This window comes from Rhinatrema bivittatum, chromosome 4 (genome assembly GCF_901001135.1).
Source record: "Rhinatrema bivittatum chromosome 4, aRhiBiv1.1, whole genome shotgun sequence".
Taxonomy (NCBI): Eukaryota; Metazoa; Chordata; class Amphibia; order Gymnophiona; family Rhinatrematidae; genus Rhinatrema; species Rhinatrema bivittatum.
The window spans coordinates 477,982,870-478,005,372 of record NC_042618.1 but is presented as its reverse complement, the minus strand read 5'-3'; the positions used below and the strand labels follow the sequence as shown (position 1 = coordinate 478,005,372).

The 22,503-nt window shown below is 50.9% G+C and overlaps 1 protein-coding gene across 4 annotated transcripts in view; it reads left to right on the top strand.

The window, feature by feature from the left end:
* Positions 1 to 5,308: 5,308 nt before the first annotated feature.
* Positions 5,309 to 22,503, top strand: part of SYN3 (synapsin III) — a 387,951-nt gene continuing 370,756 nt past the window's right edge. For 2 of the 4 annotated variants that reach the window (XM_029597328.1, XM_029597325.1), the window contains exons 1-2: positions 5,309 to 5,462; positions 6,851 to 6,941. The gene's annotated coding sequence lies outside the window, so the exon portion shown is untranslated. The remainder of the gene's footprint in view (positions 5,463 to 6,850; positions 6,942 to 22,503) is intronic. The other 2 variants (XM_029597326.1, XM_029597327.1) reach the window with 2 other exon arrangements.

Sequence of the window (22,503 nt, the reverse complement as noted above, 5' to 3'; positions counted from 1 at the left end):
CAGCCAACTCAACTTTAAACGACACATCTCCAATACAATCAAAGATGGATTCTTCAAACTGCAGACATTAAAAAAACTCAAACCCCTTCTCCAAGAGCACGATTTCAGAACAGTCCTCCAATCAATTATCTTGTCAAGACTCGACTACTGCAACTCCCTCCTCCTCGGACTACCAGAAATACACATCAAACCCCTCCAAGTTCTACAGAACGCTGCCGCCAGAATCATCTCTAACAACAAAAAATCCCCTCACATCACACCCACGCTCAAAGAACTCCACTGGCTACCCATTACACAAAGAATCCAGTATAAAACCCTCACCCTCATGCACAAAAAAATAAACAACAACAAAATGGACTGGCTAAACAACGGAATACAACCTTACTCTACTCAAAGAACTCTCAGATCCACCAACACTGGACTCCTAGCCGTCCCCAATCTCAAAGCTGCACACCTCAACGTCACCCGCAAACGAGCCATAACAATAGCGGGCCCCACCTTATGGAACACCCTCCCCACCTGTCTCAGAAACGAACCTTCACTGCAAGTCTTCAAAAAACACCTCAAAACATGGCTATTTTTAAAAGCTTTCCCACCCGACACATAACCCGCCCAATTCGCACCATCCACTCCATGCCCCCTCCACAAGCATCTCGCCCCACACCTTTCCCTCCCTACACAAGCATCTCCCACCACCCTTTCCCTCCCTATCACTACCTTCCTCCCACTCATCCCTTCCTCTCCCCTACCCCCTCTACACTCCCTGCTCTCCTTACCATAATCTATCCTCATCAACAAGCCAGTTATGTATATATGTTATATACTATAGTCTAATGTTCCATGTACTCCTGTTAGTTCTGTTACAACTTGTTATATTTATTACCATGTTATAATGTAAAATATTCTTGTTATATTTATTACCATGCTATAATGTAAAATATTCTTATATCTATTTAATACCATGTTATAATGTAAAATAGGGCTGTTACCACCCTATTCCTTTAGTTATCTGGAAACCGATGTGATATCTCGATCGAATGTCGGTATACAAAATAAATAAATAAATAAATAAATAAATAAATAAATAATGTATCAATAGGCTGAAATGTAAATATTGTGCTGTTCAATTTCTCCCCTTCCATCCCAAGTTTATTTTCCTTGTTTTATTGTAACTTTCCCTCTCCCTTTTTCTGATTCACTGTATTTAAAGTTCAAGGTTCTTATTGAAAATATTGTTTTTTACGTTACATTATGCTTTACACTCCTTGTTATTTGTAAACCGGGTTGATGTGATGCCTATCATGAAACTCGGTATAACAAAAACAATAAATAAACAAATAAATAAAATAGTAAGAGCAGCAGTCAAATGCTGGTCCCTGCTGCAGATTTCTGACCCTTCCCCTTCAGGCCCGGCTCAATCCACAGCTGCCTGGGTAAGGACTGGCGCCTGACCGCTGCTGGCAGAACTTCAGATTCCCATTGCACGGCACTTTCAGCTTCCTTAGCCACAGCAATGATTATTGCAGAATTGCAATGCAGTCCTCTTATTGCACGTGGTATTTCTTTTAGGGAGGGACCTCTGAAAGATATTTATGTGGCATGAGTGCTGCTGCTTGCTTCCCATATTTCTGACTCGCTGCACTCTGTACCTGCTTTACGGGATCTGCCAGGTATTTGCCACCATCGGAGACAGGATGCTGGGCTTGATGGACCTTTGGTCTGACCCAGCGGGGCCCTTCTTATGTTCTTAACTACATGTGAATCTGAATTCCTTACAGGGGCCTGCTAGCTGGAAACAGCTGGGACGCAGCCAGAGGTGAACTGAGGTCAGAGTGTCCCAGCATTAGAACTGTGTGCTGCAAGTCAGCCCCATTTCTGAACGCACAAGCCACTTTATTTTTTAGTTTTGTAATTCCCGATGCAGTAAGCTAAGGTGATGCTAATTACTCAGGAGTTAAAAAAAATGACACAGACAGGAAAACGTGCGATCACCACAGGTTGAACGTACAGCATAACTCGGGAGGGGAAGGGGAGCGAGGGAGAGGAGTCAACAGCCCGAAGGAATCCAGCAAATGCCTCAGAGTCTTTCAAACCAGGACAGCGGATGAAACTTAAATGAGACATGCTCTAGTCCATGCTAATGTACAGTAAAAACTTCAAACATTCTTTTCTTTGGGACAAAAAACGTTTACTTCATTTGGTTAAACTTCTAATTGGCATTGTAATATTGCTGATTTCAGACAAAACACGACAAAGTGATTTGTACACCTCCCGCACGGCCTTAAAAGCTGAAACACAAAAAAAAGGGGTTATTTTTTATTTTCGCCTTTTCACTCATCCACCACTCTGCCCCCTGATTTTCCTGTGCCAGAAAGTTAAGCCCATCTCTGAGCAGGACTTAAGCTTCCGGCACCAAGAACCCTAGGGCTGGGCCATCGGGGAATATTGGAATAATGCTCTGGTGTGCATGGGATTTCTGTGCCACAGATGGCCTGTGACAGCGCCTTTGGGCTGGGCCATCGGGGAATATTGGAATAATGCTCTCATGTGCATGGGATTTCTGTGCCACAGATGGCCTGTGACAGCGCCTTTGGGCTGGTCCATTGGGGAATATTGGAATAATGCTCTCGTGTGCATGGGATTTCTGTGCCACAGATGGCCTGTTACAGCGCCTTTGGGCTAGTCCATTGGGGAATATTGGAATAATGCTCTGGTGTGCATGGGATTTCCGTGCCAGGGCGCCATGTGCCTGTTACAGCACCTTTGGGCTGGTCCATTGGGGAATATTGGAATAATGCTCTGGTGTGCATGGGATTTCCGTGCCAGGGCGCCATGTGCCTGTTACTGCGCCTTTGGGCTGGTCCATTGGGGAATATTGGAATAATGCTCCTGTGTGCATGGGATTTCTGTGCCACAGATGGCCTGTGACAGCGCCTTTGGGCTGGTCCATTGGGGAATATTGGAATAATGCTCTCGTGTGCATGGGATTTCTGTGCCACAGATGGCCTGTGACAGCGCCTTTGGGCTGGTCCATTGGGGAATATTGGAATAATGCTCTGGTGTGCATGGGATTTCTGTGCCAGGGCGCCATGTGCCTGTTACAGCGCCTTTGGGCTGGGCCATCGGGGAATACTGGAATAATGCTCTGGTGTGCATGGGATTTCTGTGCCAGGGCGCCATGTGCCTGTTACAGCGCCTTTGGGCTGGTCCATTGGGGAATATTGGAATAATGCTCTCGTGTGCATGGGATTTCTGTGCCACAGATGGCCTGTGACAGCGCCTTTGGGCTGGTCCATTGGGGAATATTGGAATAATGCTCTCGTGTGCATGGGATTTCTGTGCCACAGATGGCCTGTGACAGCGCCTTTGGGCTGGGCCATCGGGGAATATTGGAATAATGCTCTCATGTGCATGGGATTTCTGTGCCACAGATGGCCTGTGTCAGCGCCTTTGGGCTGGTCCATTGGGGAATATTGGAATAATGCTCTCGTGTGCATGGGATTTCTGTGCCACAGATGGCCTGTTACAGCGCCTTTGGGCTGGTCCATTGGGGAATATTGGAATAATGCTCTGGTGTGCATGGGATTTCCGTGCCAGGGCGCCATGTGCCTGTTACAGCACCTTTGGGCTGGTCCATTGGGGAATATTGGAATAATGCTCTGGTGTGCATGGGATTTCCGTGCCAGGGCGCCATGTGCCTGTTACAGCGCCTTTGGGCTGGTCCATTGGGGAATATTGGAATAATGCTCCTGTGTGCATGGGATTTCTGTGCCACAGATGGCCTGTGACAGCGCCTTTGGGCTGGTCCATTGGGGAATATTGGAATAATGCTCTCGTGTGCATGGGATTTCTGTGCCACAGATGGCCTGTGACAGCGCCTTTGGGCTGGTCCATTGGGGAATATTGGAATAATGCTCTGGTGTGCATGGGATTTCCGTGCCAGGGCGCCATGTGCCTGTTACAGCGCCTTTGGGCTGGTCCATTGGGGAATATTGGAATAATGCTCTCGTGTGCATGGGATTTCTGTGCCACAGATGGCCTGTGACAGCGCCTTTGGGCTGGTCCATTGGGGAATATTGGAATAATGCTCTCGTGTGCATGGGATTTCTGTGCCAGGGCGCCATGTGCCTGTTACAGCGCCTTTGGGCTGGGCCATTGGGGAATATTGGAATAATGCTCTGGTGTGCATGGGATTTCTGTGCCACAGATGGCCTGTGACAGCGCCTTTGGGCTGGTCCATTGGGGAATATTGGAATAATGCTCTGGTGTGCATGGGATTTCTGTGCCACAGATGGCCTGTGTCAGCGCCTTTGGGCTGGTCCATTGGGGAATATTGGAATAATGCTCTCGTGTGCATGGGATTTCTGTGCCAGGGCGCCATGTGCCTGTTACAGCGCCTTTGGGCTGGGCCATTGGGGAATATTGGAATAATGCTCTGGTGTGCATGGGATTTCTGTGCCACAGATGGCCTGTGACAGCGCCTTTGGGCTGGTCCATTGGGGAATATTGGAATAATGCTCTCATGTGCATGGGATTTCTGTGCCACAGATGGCCTGTGACAGCGCCTTTGGGCTGGTCCATTGGGGAATATTGGAATAATGCTCTCATGTGCATGGGATTTCTGTGCCACAGATGGCCTGTGACAGCGCCTTTGGGCTTGGATTAAGGAGAAGGTTATACAATCCCTTGGTCGCTGGGGTTTCTCCAGGTCATGGGGCTAAGCTGAGGCCCCCTCCCAGGGTTACGGAAGGAGAAGCGGGATTTCAGGTAGAGCTTCCTCCCCCAGAGTCGCGGGAAGAGAAATAACATTTTTGTGATCTGAAGATTTGGAAAGCAAGCTGGGCCTTAAGTGTTGTGGGACGTTGCCTGGACCCGGGGACAAACTGTGCCAGCAGGGAACCTGCTACAGGGCTCCGACGATTCCTATTCCCCGTTTTATTCTGCAGCTGGGTTGTTAAGGGGAGAGGCGCAGGGATTTTGCCCCCCGCCCAGGAGAGTGGCCCTGGGTGGAACCGGGCTTGCAGGCACATTTTCTGCCTCGGCAGCAGGGGGTTTGTGCAGCTGGGATTCTCTTTCCCGACCCGCTCAGTCCGGTTCCGTTTGGGTTTTCAGTGTTGCCGGCCTCGCTTATTTCCCGCGAGATTGGGCTTTTTTTTTTTTTCCCGATTCACGGGTTGCTTGTAATTGGGCGTTTTTCCTGCCAATCGCGGTTTGTTTGGGCTTGGTGGGCGGGGCTTGCGCTCTGCTGTTGCAGTGATTGGCTGCTGCTGCTGCCGGCGAGGCCTGGCCATGGCAGGCGCACCCTAACCTAGTGCAGCAGTAAGCTGGCCGGCGCTGCATTCCCAGGAGCAGGTGGGCAGATCCCGCTCGGCACTGCCGCAAGCAGCGAGCGTCTGTGCAGCTGCAGCCCTGAATCCGGAGAGAGGTGTAGCACTCAGCCGGCTACAGGAGGGGAGGAATGAGTATGTGGGGAGGGGGGGATGAGTGGGGAGAGGCTGAAGACGGGTTTGTAGGGAGTGGGGAGGGGGAAATGAGGGTTTAGGGGCCAGGGATGTGCTCGGAGAGGGGGGGGGAGTCAGTGTGTGGGGGGGCCAGGGATGTGCTCGGAGAGGGGGGGGGGGGGGAGTCAGTGTGTGGGGGGGCCAGGGATGTGCTCGGAGAGGGGGGGGAGTCAGTGTGTGGGGGGGCCAGGGATGTGCTCGGAGAGGGGGGGAGTCAGTGTGTGGGGGGGGCCTGGGATGTGCTCGGAGAGGGGGGGGGAGTCAGTGTGTGGGGGGGCCAGGGATGTGCTCGGAGAGGGGGGGGGGAGTCAGTGTGTGGGGGGGCTAGGGATGTGCTCGGAGAGGGGGGGGGATCAGTGTGTGGGGGGGCCAGGGATGTGCTCGGAGAGGGGGGGGGAGTCAGTGTGTGGGGGGGCCAGGGATGTGCTCGGAGAGGGGGGGGAGTCAGTGTGTGGGGGGGGCCTGGGATGTGCTCGGAGAGGGGGGGAGTCAGTGTGTGGGGGGGGCCAGGGATTGTGCTCGGAGAGGGGGGGGGAGTCAGTGTGTGGGGGGGCCAGGATGTGCTCGGAGAGGGGGGGGAATCAGTGTGTGGGGGGGCTAGGGATGTGCTCGGAGAGGGGGGGGAATCAGTGTGTGGGGGGGCCAGGGATGTGCTCGGCGAGGGGGGGGAATCAGTGTGTGGGGGGGCTAGGGATGTGCTCGGAGAGGGGGGGGAATCAGTGTGGGGGGGGGGCTAGGGATGTGCTCGGAGAGGGGGGGGAATCAGTGTGTGGGGGGGCTAGGGATGTGCTCGGAGAGGGGGGGAATCAGTGTGTGGGGGGGCAGGGATGTGCTCGGGGGGGGGGATCAGTGTGTGGGGGGGCTAGGGATGTGCTCGGAGAGGGGGGGGATCAGTGTGTGGGGGGGCTAGGGATGTGCTCGGAGAGGGGGGGGAATCAGTGTGTGGGGGGGCTAGGGATGTGCTCGGAGGGGGGGGGAATCAGTGTGTGGGGGGGCTAGGGATGTGCTCGGAGGGGGGGGGAATCAGTGTGTGGGGGGGCTAGGGATGTGCTCGGAGAGGGGGGGAATCAGTGTGTGGGGGGGCTAGGGATGTGCTCGGAGAGGGGGGGGAATCAGTGTGTGGGGGGGCTAGGGATGTGCTCGGAGGGGGGGGGGGATCAGTGTGTGGGGGGGCCAGGGATGTGCTCGGAGAGGGGGGGGGGAGTCAGTGTGTGGGGGGGGGCCAGGGATGTGCTCAGAAAGGGTGGGGAGGGGGGAATCAATGTGTGGGGCTGGTGTTTTTTTTTTAATTTCTTCTACACCACTTTTAATTTCATCTAATTTTTTTTTCTTATTTCTTCTTCCTGCAGCAAATCACCTTTGTAAGAAATCCTATCCATACCTACTGTTTCCATCATTGGCTGCTACGCTACTAAATGGATTTGATCTACTATAGCTAAAGTAAGGAACTAAAAGATACTATTAAGCATGGGAAGAGGAATGTGAACTAAAAGCATGAGTTCAATCTGTTGTCAGCAATGAGAGTAAGGCTGTGTGCAAATTTTGTAAGTGTGACATTCGTGCACATCATGCAGACCTTCTGCAAAATGCTAAAACAGAGAAACATGTAAAGTTAAGCAATTTGTTATCTATGCGACTCACAGACATTGGTGTTTCAATTTCACATTTTTTGGGCTTGTCTTTTTGGAAAAAAGTGCTTGTTCTTTCATGAAAACCTGGCAACCCTGGTTTGGGAAGTACTGCGTCGGGACACTAGGTGGTGCTGGCTGCCTGTGCTTCAGCCTTCTCGCAGCGTGCGCAAGTTATAATTTGAAAGGTCTCCTGAAGTTCAAGACGGTGGGAAACAGCAATTGAAGATGTCTCCCGACACGGACACCGTGTTTCGCCGAGGAGGGCTGCGTCGGGAGAAGGTTTATTCGTACACTTGCATGAATTTCTATCAGTCAAGAGTCCATATCAGATATGGACTTGCAATTTGTGCAAGATATGGACATCTTCAATTGCTGTTTCACACAGTCTTGAACTTCAGGAGTCCTTTCAAATTACAACTTGTGCATGTTTAAATGATAGAAATAACGAGAATCTTTAATTGAAAAGAGGACTTTGAATTGTCTACATTTCTCTTTTCTTTATTTAAGATTCAACAGACAGCTTTGCCTTTTTTTGTAGAAAAGGCCAATCTGGTTCTGGTTCTGTCATTCATGGTATCTAGGACTTCCCTTTAAGGTTTTTTTTACCATTAAAATGGATTAGGAAATCACACATGCTGCAGAATTGTGCTTCCTGGTTGCACGCAGCTGGGAAATGTAATTGCAAAGATTACATTTCCTCTTGCCTTTAAACAGTAAATCTCCACTAATAACTTTCAAAGGCATTCGTGGCCATACCCCTGGATATGTACTGGCATGGACACTCGGGTCTTCCAAACACAAGACATGGAGCCCTCACACCCTGTCTAGCAGGCAAGGCCTTGCCTCCTGCCTTTATTCAGTTGTTAAAAACATGCTTCTTTCTTCAAACGTTTGAGATGGTTAATTCTGGATTTTACTTCCAAAAAAATTGCATGATTGCTTTTTTATCTTTTGTATTGCTTTGATGGGTTTTACATTTTTATGGAAAATTGGTGTTTTGTTTTGTATTTAAATGATGGTTTTATATTTATTGCACGATGCTTTGAGTAGCCCAAGTATTAAAGCTTGAAATAAATAAAATGTATTGCCTGATAGGATCCATTTGGACCCCTGACATGTGTGGAAAATTTGGTGTGGACAGGACACAAGCAGCCACGGTGATCCGATAAATCTTCTTTCGTCCTTCCGCATGTGGGCTTTAACTGTAATCCCAGCTTAATTAATGAATTCAGAAAAAAGCCAGAAAGCCTTCGGAGTCCTCTCTCCTCTTCGCCTTTAACGTGCCTTGCTCCTGACAGAAGCCAAAAGCCTGGAAGAAGCTTTGCTTTCATTTTTAATTCTTGAAATGTGACAGTGGGGGGGGCGTAGATGTCCTTGTGCATGGTATAAGCTGTCCACCCCCTGCAGTTTCCAGTTCTGTAGGTAGGTAGGGAGTCTCTGTGACTGTTTAGCACATTTTCCATGTCAGACTGAGCTCCCTTCGGGTGGGAGGTGGGACAAGGCAGGAGCGGTGTGGGAGTCGCTGAGCAGGAGGAGGCATGGGGGCCAACGCAGGTTGTATCATCTGACAGCTTGCAAAAAATCTGCTCACGACTGCACCCCTTCTTCCTTTACGCTATAAAGGTGTGAAAAAAAGCTCCCGTAGAAATGGAGAAGAATCCCCTAAGAATGTCCGATGCTGAGGGCTTCCTACAATCTATGGCAGCTTCACATGAGTCATCACAGAGAACCTGCAGGCACCCTGCACCGAGTGAGTCCAGCACAGGCACCAACAGCCCCCAGGCCACTACTAGAATTACCTGAAGGATGGCAGAAGAAGAGATTCGATTATAAGGGAATTAATCTAATAGCACCGAGTGACACCCCCACGGAAATGTCTCTAAAAAGAAAGGGGAAAAGCTTTGCCAGTACTGCAGTGCACGAATGAAAAGATCATGCCAAATCAGTAAAATGAGCAGACATGATCTGACAGCGAACAGAGTCGACTGCCGAGAGCAGCAGCTGATGGGGGAGGGGCACAGTCACAGGGAGGCTTCAGGTGGAGCAGAATCAGATGGGGGAGGGGCACAGTCACAGGGAGGCTTCAGGTGGAGCAGCATCTGACGGGGAGGAAGGCTTAATGTGGAGCAGAATTAGGTGGGGGAGGGGAGCAGTCACAGGGAGGCTTCAGGTGGAGCAGAATCAGGGGGAGGGGAGCAGTCCCAGGGAGGCTTCAGGTGGAGCAGAATCAGGGGGAGGGGAGCAGTCATAGGGAGGCTTCAGGTGGAGCAGAATCAGGTGGGGGAGGGGCGCAGTCACAGGGAGGCTTCAGGTGGAGCAGAATCAGGTGGGGGAGGGGCGCAGTCACAGGGAGGCTTCAGGTGGAGCAGCATCTGATGGGGAGGGAGGCTTCAGGTGGAGCAGATGGAGGAGGGGAGCAGTCACAGGGAGGCTTCAGGTGGAACAGCAGCAGATGGGGGAGGGGCGCAGTCACAGGGAGGCCTCAGGTGGAGCAAAAGCAGATGGGGAGGGAGGCTTCAGGTGGAGCAGCATCTGATGGGGAGGGAGGCTTCAGGTGGAGCAGCATCTGATGGGGAGGGAGGCTTCAGGTGGAGCAGAAGCAGATGGGGGAGGGAGGCTTCAGGTGGAGCAGAAGCAGATGGGGGAGAGGCGCAGTCACAGGGAGGCCTCAGGTGGAGCAAAAGCAGATGGGGAGGGAGGCTTCAGGTGGAGCAGCATCTGGAGGGGCACAGTCCCCTTTGAGGGGGAGCAGAATCAGATGCAGGAGAGCAGAGTTACAGGGAGGCTTCAGGTGGAGCAGAATCAGATGGGGGAGGGGCGCAGTCACAGGGAGGCTTCAGGTGGAGCAGAATCAGGTGGGGGAGGGGAGCAGTCACAGGGAGGCTTCAGGTGGGGGAAGGGCGCAGTCACAGGGAGGCTTCAGGTGGGGGAGGGGCGCAGTCACAGGGAGGCTTCAGGTGGAGCAGAATCAGGTGGGGGAGGGGTGCAGTCACAGGGAGGCTTCAGGTGGGGGAGGGGCGCAGTCACAGGGAGGCTTCAGGTGGAGCAGAATCAGATGGGGGAGGGGCGCAGTCATCGGTGAGGCTTCAGGTGGAGCAGAATCAGATAAATAATGACAGCAGAAAAAGATCACATGGTCCATCCAGTCTGTTGCGTGCGTCCGGTCTGAGACGGCTTCGACCCTTGTGCCTCACCTTTTTCTCTGCTCTCCCCGCTAGCCTTGGGAAGATGGCTACCACAGCGTCTGCCGGCCGCGCTCTCCGGCGTCCCCGGAACGGCTATGGCAAAGCCTCACGCCATGTTTCTCCTAAGGGCCTCGTAGGGTGCGCACGCCACCCACATCTTTATCCACGTCATGGCGGGAACCTCGGGGGCGTTCCCCTCGAGTGACGTCACACCATCCAGGTATTTAGCCTACGCTGTTTGCTAGCTCATTGAGTTAGCAAGGATTGGATTCGTCCGGACTAAGCTACTCTGCCGCTTCCGTGCTGCCGCTGGATGCTCTCTCTCTGCCCTTCGGGGTATTCTCTAACCCAGGTACCTGCTCCTCGGGGGCCCTCTGCTTTCTTTCAGGTGCCTTACTGGGATCAGGTACTCGCTCCTCGAGGGCCTGCTCTCCCTGCCTCGGTGCCTGTTACCATCTACTTCAGCCTGGTGGAATCGCAAACCTTACAGCTGCCATCTAGTGAGTAATCTAACTCTCAGTCTGTCTCATCTACAGCTCTGCCGTGCTGGGAAACCTGCACCGGGATCTCCCTATACCATCTCGGTGAGACGGGTTCCCTCTGCCGAGGGTCCCTGGACTGCTACCTCTGGATCACCTCACTACTGCCACCTCTGGTGCTACAGATCAGCTGTACAATAAAAGACAAAACTCGGTGTTTGTGCATCCTGAGTCTGGCCCAGTACTGTGGCTCCCCGCGAGGCTCCTCCCCGTGGGCGAGGTCATCTGCCACAGTACCCAAGAATCCACTCAAACACCTCAAAACCATAACAGATTGCTAACTCCATGGATTCGGCTCAGCTCACCACATTACAGGACATTCCAGGCCTGGCCCAGCGAATCACCAAACAGCAAAATGCGCTGGAGAATTTGACTGCTGCACTTAACCATCTGTACGCACAGATGAATTCACCAACCACCCCAGGTAAAGAAGTTACACCGCCAGAAGTGACGGTCAAGACAATTGTACCTCTATCTGCTCCAACAAGCTTCTTGGGGGAAGTTTGGAAATGTAGAGGATTTATCAACCAATGTTTCATGCACTTTTCCCTGCAACCTAATCATTTTCCTACAGCCTATGCCAAGACCACCTACATCTTGTCTTATCTGGACAGAAGAGCAATGGCTTGGGCCTCTTTGCTGTGGGAGCGCGATGATCCTATTCTACATGATCTTGCTGAGTTCCTTGAACTGTTCAGATCAGTTTTTGAAGACCCTGCCCGGTATACTACTGCAGGATCTTCATTGGTTCACCTGAAGCAAGGTAGTAAATCTTTATCAGACTTCGCCATAGAATTGAAGACACTGCTGTCTGAATTACATTGGGACCCTCTTCTTTGAAGGACTGAACTCTCGTTTGAAAGACGAGCTGGCAGCTCATGAGATGAACTGGCTGAACTGGTGAAGTTGGCACCAAGGATTGATCACCGACTTCGTGACGAGGTTCAAGAGACCAAGACTCCCAGAAGAACCCTTCAGAGCGAAACTCGAGTTAAGTCTACACTCAGGCCTGTTCCCTTGGGCCCAGTTGCTGGCGAAGAACCAATGCAATTAGGCCGCAGTCACCTGTCGTCAAAAGAGAGAAGAATGCAGAAGAGGTTGGGTCTATGTATGTATTGTGGACAAGCTGGTCATGCAGTACAAACATGCCCTATATGTCCGGGAAACTGGCAGACCTAAGTCCTGCGGGAGGACTCTTCTTAGGTCTAACTGCACCCCCTCTCCTCCACTCTCTTCCTGTATCCATAATCTGTGGACCCTTAGAATACCAGACTTTTGCCCTAGTGGACTCTGGGGCAGGAGGCAACTTCATTTTGAAATGATTACTGAAGCACTTGTGGATTCCCACCACCACCATGACGTCTCCACTACTCCTATCTTCAATTCATGGGGAGCCCTTACCGAGTGAAGTAACCCAGCTCACCGAACCAGTGAGTTTATGGACTGGTGCTCTCCATTCAGTGACTATCTCCTTCTTTGTACTAGAGAAGGTCATGCACCCTGTAGTACTGGGGCTACCATGGTTGCAGCAGCATATGCCTCAATTCAATTGGGCCACTCTGGAGCTTTCACGTTGGGGTCCAGATTGCCATGGTAAATATGTGATGGAGGTCTCTCCTATACCCTGCATGCCAACTACCCCATTGATGCCTGGGTTGCCGCCTCATTATGTATCTTTTCAAGATGTATTTTCCAAAGAAGCCGCAGACGTACTACCTCCACACAGATCCTACGACTGCACCATCAATTTGAAGCCTAACACTGAACCACCCAAAGGAAGGGTTTACCCTCTCTCCATGGTAGAAAATAAAGCTATGTCTGAATATTTATTTATTTATTATTTTATTTATATTCTTTTATATACCGAAGTATAGCAGAGTGCCTTCACCCCGGTTTACATTGTAACAACTTCATACAAGAAACAAGTTATAATTTATAACACAAGTACAGATAATAGAAATATAACATCTCGGCAAAGGCAGAGTATAACATGTTAGCAGGAGACAATTTACGACTTAATTTAGAAGATACTTATTAAAGAAGAATTAGGGTTCAAGATGAAGACTAAGATTATTCAGATCAGACTCTGAATGATTGTCTAAACAACCATGTTTTTAGTTCTTTTTTGAAAGTTTTGGAATCTCTGATAGAACTTAGGTAGCATGGAATAGAGTTCCATTCTATAGGTCCTGCTATCGAGAAAGCTCTAGTTCTAGTAGTGGATAGTTTTGCAGATGACAGGGGGGGAATTATTAGTTGTAATTTGTCAGTAGACCTTGAAGAACGGGGTGATTTGTGAATTGCGATCATATTATCCAGAGAGGAATTGTTGCCTTTGTAAATTTCGTTATGTAGAATAGTTAAGGTCTTGTATTTAATTCTTTGCGAAATTGGTAGCCAATGAAGGTTTTTTAGGGTTGGAGAGATGTGATCAAACTTCCTTTTGCCAGTGAGCACTTGTGCAGCGGCATTCTGCAGTAATTGTAGCGGTTTTAGAGTAGATTTAGGTAGCCCTAAGAAAATTGCGTTACAGTAATCCAGGCTTGAGAAAATGAAGGGTTTGTAGAATCGTTCTAAAGTCGTTCGGGTACAGTAGAGGTTTGAGATGTTTGAGAATACCATCCTCAGTCTAAGGGGCAAACGGAGAGAATGAATAGGACACTCAAGCAGTTCATTCGTGCCTATGTTGGTACTCGTCAAAATGACTGGGCTGAACTGTTGCCCTGGGCTGAATTCGCCATCAACTGGATCAACACCATTTGAGTGGTCTACGGACGACTACCATTACCACCCTTACCACTTCCACTTTCAGTGTCATCCACGGCAGCTCAATCTACTGCCAAAGATATCCAACAACTGTGGACTAAAACCAAAGAGATGCTCCGTAGAGCAGGACAACGAGCAAAGAAAGGCTATGATGCTCATCACTGCAAGGCTCCAGAATTCTAGCCTGGTGACAAAGTCTGGCTATCTACAAAACATCTAAGACTCAAGCTACCATCAGCTCGTTTTGCTCCACAGCTTCGTCGGACCCTTTCCCATCCTCCGACGATTGGGTACTTTTATTTAGAGTCTGAAACTTCCACCAGCGTTGAAGATTCATAATGCGTTCCATGTCTCACTACTGAAACCGCTAGTCCTTAGCGAGTTCTCCACCAAGACACCTGAACCTACAACTACTGATGCAGAAGAAGACATCGAATACAAGTAGATGCTATCCTTGAAGTGAGAGAGAGAGGCAGAGTATGGGAATACCTCTTGTCATGGTAGGGTTATGGACCTGAAGAAAACTCTTGGGAACCTTTGGCAAATATCATGGATAAAGAGATGCTTCAGCAATACCACAGAATGCATCCTCAGAAACCAAGACCAGGTAGGAGGTCTGGAGGGGCCCTTTGAAGGGGGGGTACTGTTGCATCCATCGGTCTCAGACGGCTTCGACCCTTGTGCCTAACCTTTTTCTCTGCTCTCCCCGCTAGCCTTGGGAAGATGGCTACCGCCGCGTCTGCAAGCCGCATTCTCTGGCGTCCCCGGAACGGCTATGGCAAAGCCTCACACCATGTTTCTCCTAAGGGCCTCGTAGGGTGCGCACGCCACCCAAGTTTTTATCCACGGCATGGCGGGAACCTCGGGGGCGTTCCCCTCGAGTGACGTCACACCATCCGGGTATTTAGCCTACGCTTGTTTGCTAGCTCATTGAGTTAGCAAGAATTGGATTGGATTGGATCGTGAATGGATTGGACTCGTCCGGTCTAAGCTACTCTGCCGCTTCCGTGCTGCCGCTGGAAGCTCTCTCTGCCTTTCGGGGTATTCTCTAACCTGGGTACCCGATCCTCGGGGCCCTTTGCTTTCTTTCAGGTGCCTTACTGGGATCAGGTACTCGCTCCTCGAGGGCCTGCTCTCCCTGCCTCGGTGCCTGTAACCATCTACTTCAGCCTGGTGGAATCATCAACCTTTCAGCTACCATCTAGTGAGTAATCTAATTCTCAGTCTGTCTCATCTACAGCTCTGCCGTGCTGGGAAACCTACACCGGGATCTCCCTATACCATCTCGGTGAGACGAGTTCCCTCTGCCGAGGGTCCCTGGACTGCTACCTCTGGATCACCTCACTACTGCCACCTCTGGTGGTACCCATCAGCTGTACAATAAAAGATCTGAGTCTAGCCCAGTACTGTGGATCCCCGCGAGGCTCCTTTCCGTGGATGTGGTCATCTTCCACAGTACCCAAGAATCCACCCAAACACCTCAAACCATAATAGTCTGCCCAGCAATGTTCTTAGGATAGTAACTGCCGCTCCGTGCTGGTTGTCCCCAAGCTTTATGTTAAGGGCCGTAATATGTACAATCAGCAACTCTGAAACCCATAACAAAGTTACTGCTAGCAGCTTTTTTACCGGGCGAGCAGCCTTCCTGATAATTCATGCAATGCTGCCATTTGAATGTGCTTTGCTTTTTGGACTTGGCCATAGAGACTGTCCCATGCTTGTACCCTAATGTCTATATATCCTTAATTTTGGACCCAGCATTAGCTGTCATCTGAATCAAATTCCCCTTTTTCTCTCCCCTGTCGTCAAAGCGGAGAGCGATTATTGCAGTTGTGTCAAAAGAATCAGGCTAATTGGTTAAGGGTAGTAATCCCCATGCCTTCTGTTAGGGGAAGCAGCTGCCGCTCCGTGCTGGTTACCCCCATGCACCCTTTTCTTCATTTCCACCTCCAGCCTTTAGGGATCCGCAGTGTTTACCCCATGGCTTTTGAATGTGCTTACTGTTTTCTGGAAGGAGATGAGAGGGGCAGTCGCAGTGCAGCTTTAGTAAGCTTTTAGCTGCCGTAACATGATTAGGCATGGTGGTTGTTGTTCTCTTTAGAGTTAGACCTGAAGCTCGTATTAAAGTTATCAAATTAATGTTTCTATATTGCTGCTTCTCCAAACTGTTTACGCTTTGTAATGTGAAGCTAGAAACGTCTCGTTTGTAAGCAAGTTCTCTAATATGCTATGGAAAAAGGCAGGAGATTTAATCCACGTCATCAATAAATAAGATGGAGTGAGAGATCCGCAGAGCAGTTGGGATCCAGGGCCATTGCTAGGGGTAAACAAGAAAGAGAAGTGCCCAGACGGCCTTGGGGCTCTGAAACCAGCATTTGCCTCTGGAGCTGTTTTGTACTGTAACAGGGCTCGGATAAATAATACCACATGTGTACCCTGCTTCTGAGAGGAATATGCAGAACCCAAGACGAAAACCTTGCCTTTTAAACCTTCATTTGGATAAGAATAAGTTTATTAAACTGAAATTGTAATGCACACATTAATCGGCTAAAACATCTAACTCGGCTGAAGGACTCTGATAAAAATCAGGAGCTGCTTTTGTGAAGGGCAAGGTCACCAGCCCTCCCAGGGCTGCCCCAGCTGCAGCCAGTGGGGGAGAAGGGCTGGGTCCCTCAGTACCTCCTGACGGGGAGGGTTCATGGCTTGCACCCTATGAATAATGAAAGGGGCCTGGCAGGGAGCTGAGCAAAGCATCAATAATAGAGCAACTCTGCATTCAGGTCCCAACTCAGCTGTCATCGGAGTCCCTTTCACCCTTTCCTGAGTTCTTCCTATACCCCTCAGCTCACCCCCTTCTGTTTTAGGTCCCTACACACAGCAGTATCAGGGTGGGGGGGGGGGGTGTGTTAATTAGGCTGCAGTCAGAACAGCCAAAACCAGCAAGCTCCCTGTTATCTGGAGGGGAGGTAAATAAAGATCTTCTCTGCCACCAGGATGCCTCAAGGCTCAGCCTCGGGAGAAGGAGAGCTGTGAAAGCTGAGCAGTGACTCCATGAAAAACCTGCTCACGTGCTTTATGCATTTCTGTAGCCCTGCTTCCAGGGCTGGCATATAAATATCCTGCTCCATCCAGGGACTATAAACGCCAGCCCTTCCAGAGCGGTGGAGTAGCCTAGGGAGGCTAAGAGCCAAGGACACCGGGCTTCAAATCCCAGCACCCCTCCTTGTGACCTTGGGCAGGTCACTTTACCCTCCGTTGCCTCAGGGACAACCTTAGATTCTGAGCTCTCTCGAGAAAGTGCAACTTTCCTTGAGCTATCACTGAAAAGGGGTGAGATAAATAAGCAAACCTCTGGGGGGGGGGCGGGCAGAGTAGTGCAGTAGGAGTCACCACAATGAACTTGATTTCCATGTAATCAGGGCCAGTGCCATATTATGTGGAGGCTCGTAGGCAGCGACTGTGTGTCTGTGTGTGTGTGTGCGTGTGCCTGCGGATGGAGACTGTATACTCGTAGGCAGCGACTGCGCATGTGTGTGTGTGTGTGCCTGCATTGGGTGACTGTATACTCGTAGGCAGCGACTGCGTGTGTGTGTGTGTGTGTGTGTGTGTGTGTGCGCGCCTGCATTGGGTGACTGTATACTCGTAGGCAGCGACTGCATGTGTGTGTGTGTGTGTGTGGTGACTGTATACTCGTAGGCAGCGACTTCGTGTGTGTGTGTGTGTGGTGACTGTATACTCGTAGGCAGCGACTGCATGTGTGTGTGTGTGTGTGTGGTGACTGTATACTCGTAGGCAGCGACTGCGTGTGTGTGTGTGTGTGTGTGCGCGCCTGCATTGGGTGACTGTATACTCGTAGGCAGCGACTGCATGTGTGTGTGTGTGTGCGTGTGCCTGCGGATGGAGACTGTATACTCGTAGGCAGCGACTGCGCATGTGTGTGTGTGTGTGCCTGCATTGGGTGACTGTATACTCGTAGGCAGCGACTGTGTGTGTGTGTGTGTGTGTGCGCGCCTGCATTGGGTGACTGTATACTCGTAGGCAGCGACTGCATGTGTGTGTGTGTGTGTGGTGACTGTATACTCGTAGGCAGCGACTTCGTGTGTGTGTGTGTGTGTGTGGTGACTGTATACTCGTAGGCAGCGACTTCGTGTGTGTGTGTGTGTGTGTGGTGACTGTATACTCGTAGGCAGCGACTGCATGTGTGTGTGTGTGTGTGTGTGTGGTGACTGTATACTCGTAGGCAGCGACTGCGCGTGTGTGTGTGTGTGCGCGCCTGCATTGGGTGACTGTATACTCGTAGGCAGCGACTGCATGTGTGTGTGTGTGTGTGTGGTGACTGTATACTCGTAGGCAGCGACTTCGTGTGTGTGTGTGTGTGGTGACTGTATACTCGTAGGCAGCGACTGCGTGTGTGTGTGTGTGTGTGTGTGTGTGTGCGCGCCTGCATTGGGTGACTGTATACTCGTAGGCAGCGACTGCATGTGTGTGTGTGTGTGTGGTGACTGTATACTCGTAGGCAGCGACTGCGTGTGTGTGTGTGTGTGTGTGGTGACTGTATACTCGTAGGCAGTGACTGTGTGTGTGTGGTGACTGTATACTCGTAGGCAGCGACTGCGTGTGTGGGTGTGTGGTGACTGTATAACTGTATACTCGTAAGCAGGGACTGCGTGTGTGTGTGCCTGCATTGGGTGACTGTATACTCGTAGGCAGCAACTGCGTGCGTGTGTGTGCGCCTGCATTGGGTGACTGTATACTCGTAGGCAGCGACTGCATGTGTGTGTGTGTGGTGACTGTATACTCGTAGGCAGCGACTGTGTGTGTGGGTGTGTGTGTGTGGTGACTGTATACTCGTAGGCAGCGACTGCATGTGTGTGTGTGGTGACTGTATACTCGTAGGCAGCGACTGCGTGCGTGCGTGTGTGCCCGCGGATGGAGACTGTATATCGTAGGCAGCGACTGTATGTGTGTGCGCCCGCGGATGGAGACTGTATACTCGTAGGCAGCGACTGCGTGCGTGTGTGTGTGTGTCTGCGGATGGAGACTGTATACGCGGAGGCAGCGACTGCGTGTGTGTGTGTGTCTGCGGATGGAGACTGTATAAGCGGAGGCAGCGACTGCGTCTGTGTGTGTGTGTGTGTGTGTGTGCCCCTGCGTGTGGTGACTGTGTACTCGTAGGCAGCGACTGCGTGTGTGTGTGTGTGTGTGTGTGTGTGTGTGTGTGCGCGCTTGCATATGGTGACTGTAAACTTGTAGGAAGCGACTGTGTGTGTGTGTCTGCGGATGGAGACTGTGTACTCGTAGGCAGCGACTCCGTGTGTGTGTCTGTGTGTGGTGACTGTGTACTCGTAGGCAGCGACTCCGTGTGTGTGTCTGTGTGTGGTGACTGTGTACTCGTAGGCAGCGACTCCGTGTGTGTGTGTGTGGTGACTGTATACTCGGAGGCAGCGACTCCGTGTGTTGTGTGGTGTGGTGACTGTATACTCGGAGGCAGCGACTGCGCGTGTTGTGGTGTGTGGTGACTGTGTACTCGGAGGCAGCGACTACTGCGCTGGTGTGTGTGGTGGCTGTGTACTCGAGGGAGGCAGCGACCGCGTGTGTGTGTGGGTGGCTGTGTACTCGGAGGCAGCGACTGCGCGTGTGGTTTGGTGACTGTGTACTCGGAGGCAGCGACTGCGCGCGCGTGTGTGGTGTGTGTGTTGTGGTGACTGTGTACTCGGGGCAGCGACTGCGTGTGTGTGTGTGTGTGTGTGGTGACTGTGTACTCGGAGGCAGCGACTGCGCGCGTGTGTGTGTGTGTGTGGTGTGGTGACTGTGTACTCGGAGGCAGCGACTGCATGTGTGTGTGTGTGTGTGTGGGTGACTGTGTACTCGGAGGCAGCGACTGCATGTGTGTGTGTGTGTGTGGTGACTGTGTACTCGGAGGCAGCGACTGCGCGCGTGTGTGTATATATAGCTGCGTATGGTGACTGTGTACTCGGAGGCAGCGACTGCGCGCGCGTGTGTGTGTGTGTGTGTGGTGACTGTGTACTCGGAGGCAGCGACTGCATGTGTGTGTGTGTGTGTGTGGTGACTGTGTACTCGGAGGCAGCGACTGCATGTGTGTGTGTGTGTGTGTGGTGACTGTGTACTCGGAGGCAGCGACTGCGCGCGTGTGTGTATATATAGCTGCGTATGGTGACTGTGTACTTGTAGGCAGCGACTGCGCGCGTGTGTGTATATATAGCTGCGTATGGTGACTGTGTACTTGTAGGCAGCGACTGCGTGTGTGTGTGTATGGTGACTGTGTACTTGTAGGCAGCGACTGTGTGTGTTTGTGTGTGTGTGTGTGTATGGTGACTGTATACAGGTCTTCCTCCACACAGTGAGTGTGTATTTAAAATTATGGATAGTTTGCTTTGCTGTTTATCCCTCATTGTAACACACAAAGCATACAGCAGCAGGGCATCCCCACCCTTGTGTACTTAATTAGGGACATGTCATGAAGTATAAAATCCTAAAAGAGAATCTGCAAAGGAAAGTAACGTCTTTAATCCCCCTCCCTACCCTGAGCCAGCAGTCTGAAATCTGATTAGTGCTGATGGTAAAATCATTGATCCAGAGTCCCTAAGGCTAGGCACAGGGAATTAAATAGATGGGAGTCAGGTCAGATAGAGCTGAAATATATCACAGACACTGACGTAAGCCTGAATAAACCTCCTCCTCCATTCTCCAGAAACTTTCACTTAAATTAAAATGTCATTCGACTTCAGACACTTTCTAGAAACTTTCAGAAAATGTAGCAAATAGACCGTGGTATTGAACGTATCAGGAAACTTCTCTAGCAAAATATTATTACAGAGCCTATTATTGTGACAAAGTTACAGAATGTATAGAAAAGGTACAGAGATTTTTATTGTGATGCAATAAAACAGTACAACAAAACCATAAATTGAGTGGCACAATATGGCCAGCAAGACATGCGCGAATGCTACTTACCAGGCTGAGCGTCAGTGAGCACACGGGCGGAAGCACCATTCCCGACAGCGGGCATGGGGAACCTGAAGGGAAAGGTGGAAGGCAGAAGCAGCATAGTAACCTGTAAGAGATTACCCATGCGTACAGAGATTGTCCATACTTAGCAAGCATGCGATCCCAGCCAAGGAATGCAGGTTCCCACCTACTAACCGTGGGGCTTGCCCAGAACCAAACCATCCTTTCCCAGCAGTGGGGAAACCCTTCATGGCAATGGTGCAGACCACACCATGGTTGACATCCAGTTGTAACCAGACACTCGGGACACCAGTGCCACCATTCCAGTTTGCCATTGGCAGAAGACATTGGTGGTTCCCGTGGTTGTCTGAACATCGGTGGTCCTGCACGGCAGTTGACAGCGAAGATCCACGAGTTATCCTGGAGGAGTCATCAGTTATTAAGTGGCAGAGCTGTGCATTTCCTCATGGGTTGCTGGTGGTTTAGTCATTGGGGGTCCAGCAGGGGGTCAGGCTGGGTCCAGGAGCGAGGCAGGAACAGGAGCATGGTGGCTACGTTCCTTGCAGATATGGCCTCCACCCATGGCTCCCACCTCTGCCTATGTCCCTCTGGGTAGGGCATGGGGAGCTCCTGCATTCATTTTTTCTGAATTTCAGGATAAGCTTGCTTCCAGGGGGAACATAAGCCCTGCGGTGTGCTAAACAGCCCAGGTCAGATCCCAGGCAGACAAGTCAGGGCCTCTTAGGACACTGACAAGGTCATCAGGTGACGCTCTAACCCGATCTGACAACTCGCTGAGTGCAGCGGTGCACTCCCTCACAGATAGTCTGGATTCTCGACAGAGCCGGTGCATTTCTTTCCTCATTCATCCCATCTCAGCGCCACACTGGCCTCAGCGGGTTCCTGCCTCGTAATCAGTTCCACAGCAAGCTGGTCTGCCATTGTGTCCATGGTGGTGGGTGGTTCCTGTGGTGATGGGACAGTGTCCTGAGCTGGAGCCCCACTCCTGGCTGCACTTGTGCTTGGAGAACCACTGCCTGGAGAACCACTGCCCGCACTGATACCTGCAGGAGTTCCACCCTCACTGGTGCCTGGAGAACCACTGCCCGCACTGATACCTGCAGGAGTTCCACCCTCACTGGTGCCTGGAGAACCACTGCCCGCACTGATACCTGCAGGAGTTCCACCCTCACTGGTGCCTGGAGAACCACTGCCCTCACTGATACCTGGAGAACCACTGCCCGCACTGATACCTGCAGGAGTTCCACCCTCACTGGTGCCTGGAGAACCACTGCCCTCACTGATACCTGGAGAACCACTGCCCGCACTGATACCTGCAGGAGTTCCACCCTCACGGGTGCCTGGAGAACCACTGCCCTCACTGATGCCTGGAGAACCACTGCCCGCACTGATACCTGCAGGAGATCCACCCTCACTGGTGCCTGGAGACCCACTGCTTCTAAGAAAACTAAAAAGTCATGGGATAGGTGGCGATGTCCGTTCGTGGATTACAAGCTGGTTAAAAGACAGGAAACAGAGAGTAGGATTAAAATGGTCAATTTTCTCAGTGGAAAAAGGTAAACAGTGAGTGCCTCAGGGATCTGTACTTGGACCGGTGCTTTTTAATATATTTATTTATTTATTTATTTGGAAAGGGAATGATGAATTTATTTATTTGGAAAGGGAATGATGAATGAGGTTATCAAATATGCAGATGACACAAAATTATTCAGAGTAGTTAACTCTCAAGTTAATTGTGATGAATTGCAAGAGAGGACCTTGTGAGACTGGAAGATTGGGCATCCAAATGGCAGATGAAATTTAATGTGGATAAGTGCAAGGTGATGCATATAGGGAAAAATAACCCATGCTATAGTTACACGATGTTAGGTTCCATATTAGGTGCTACCAC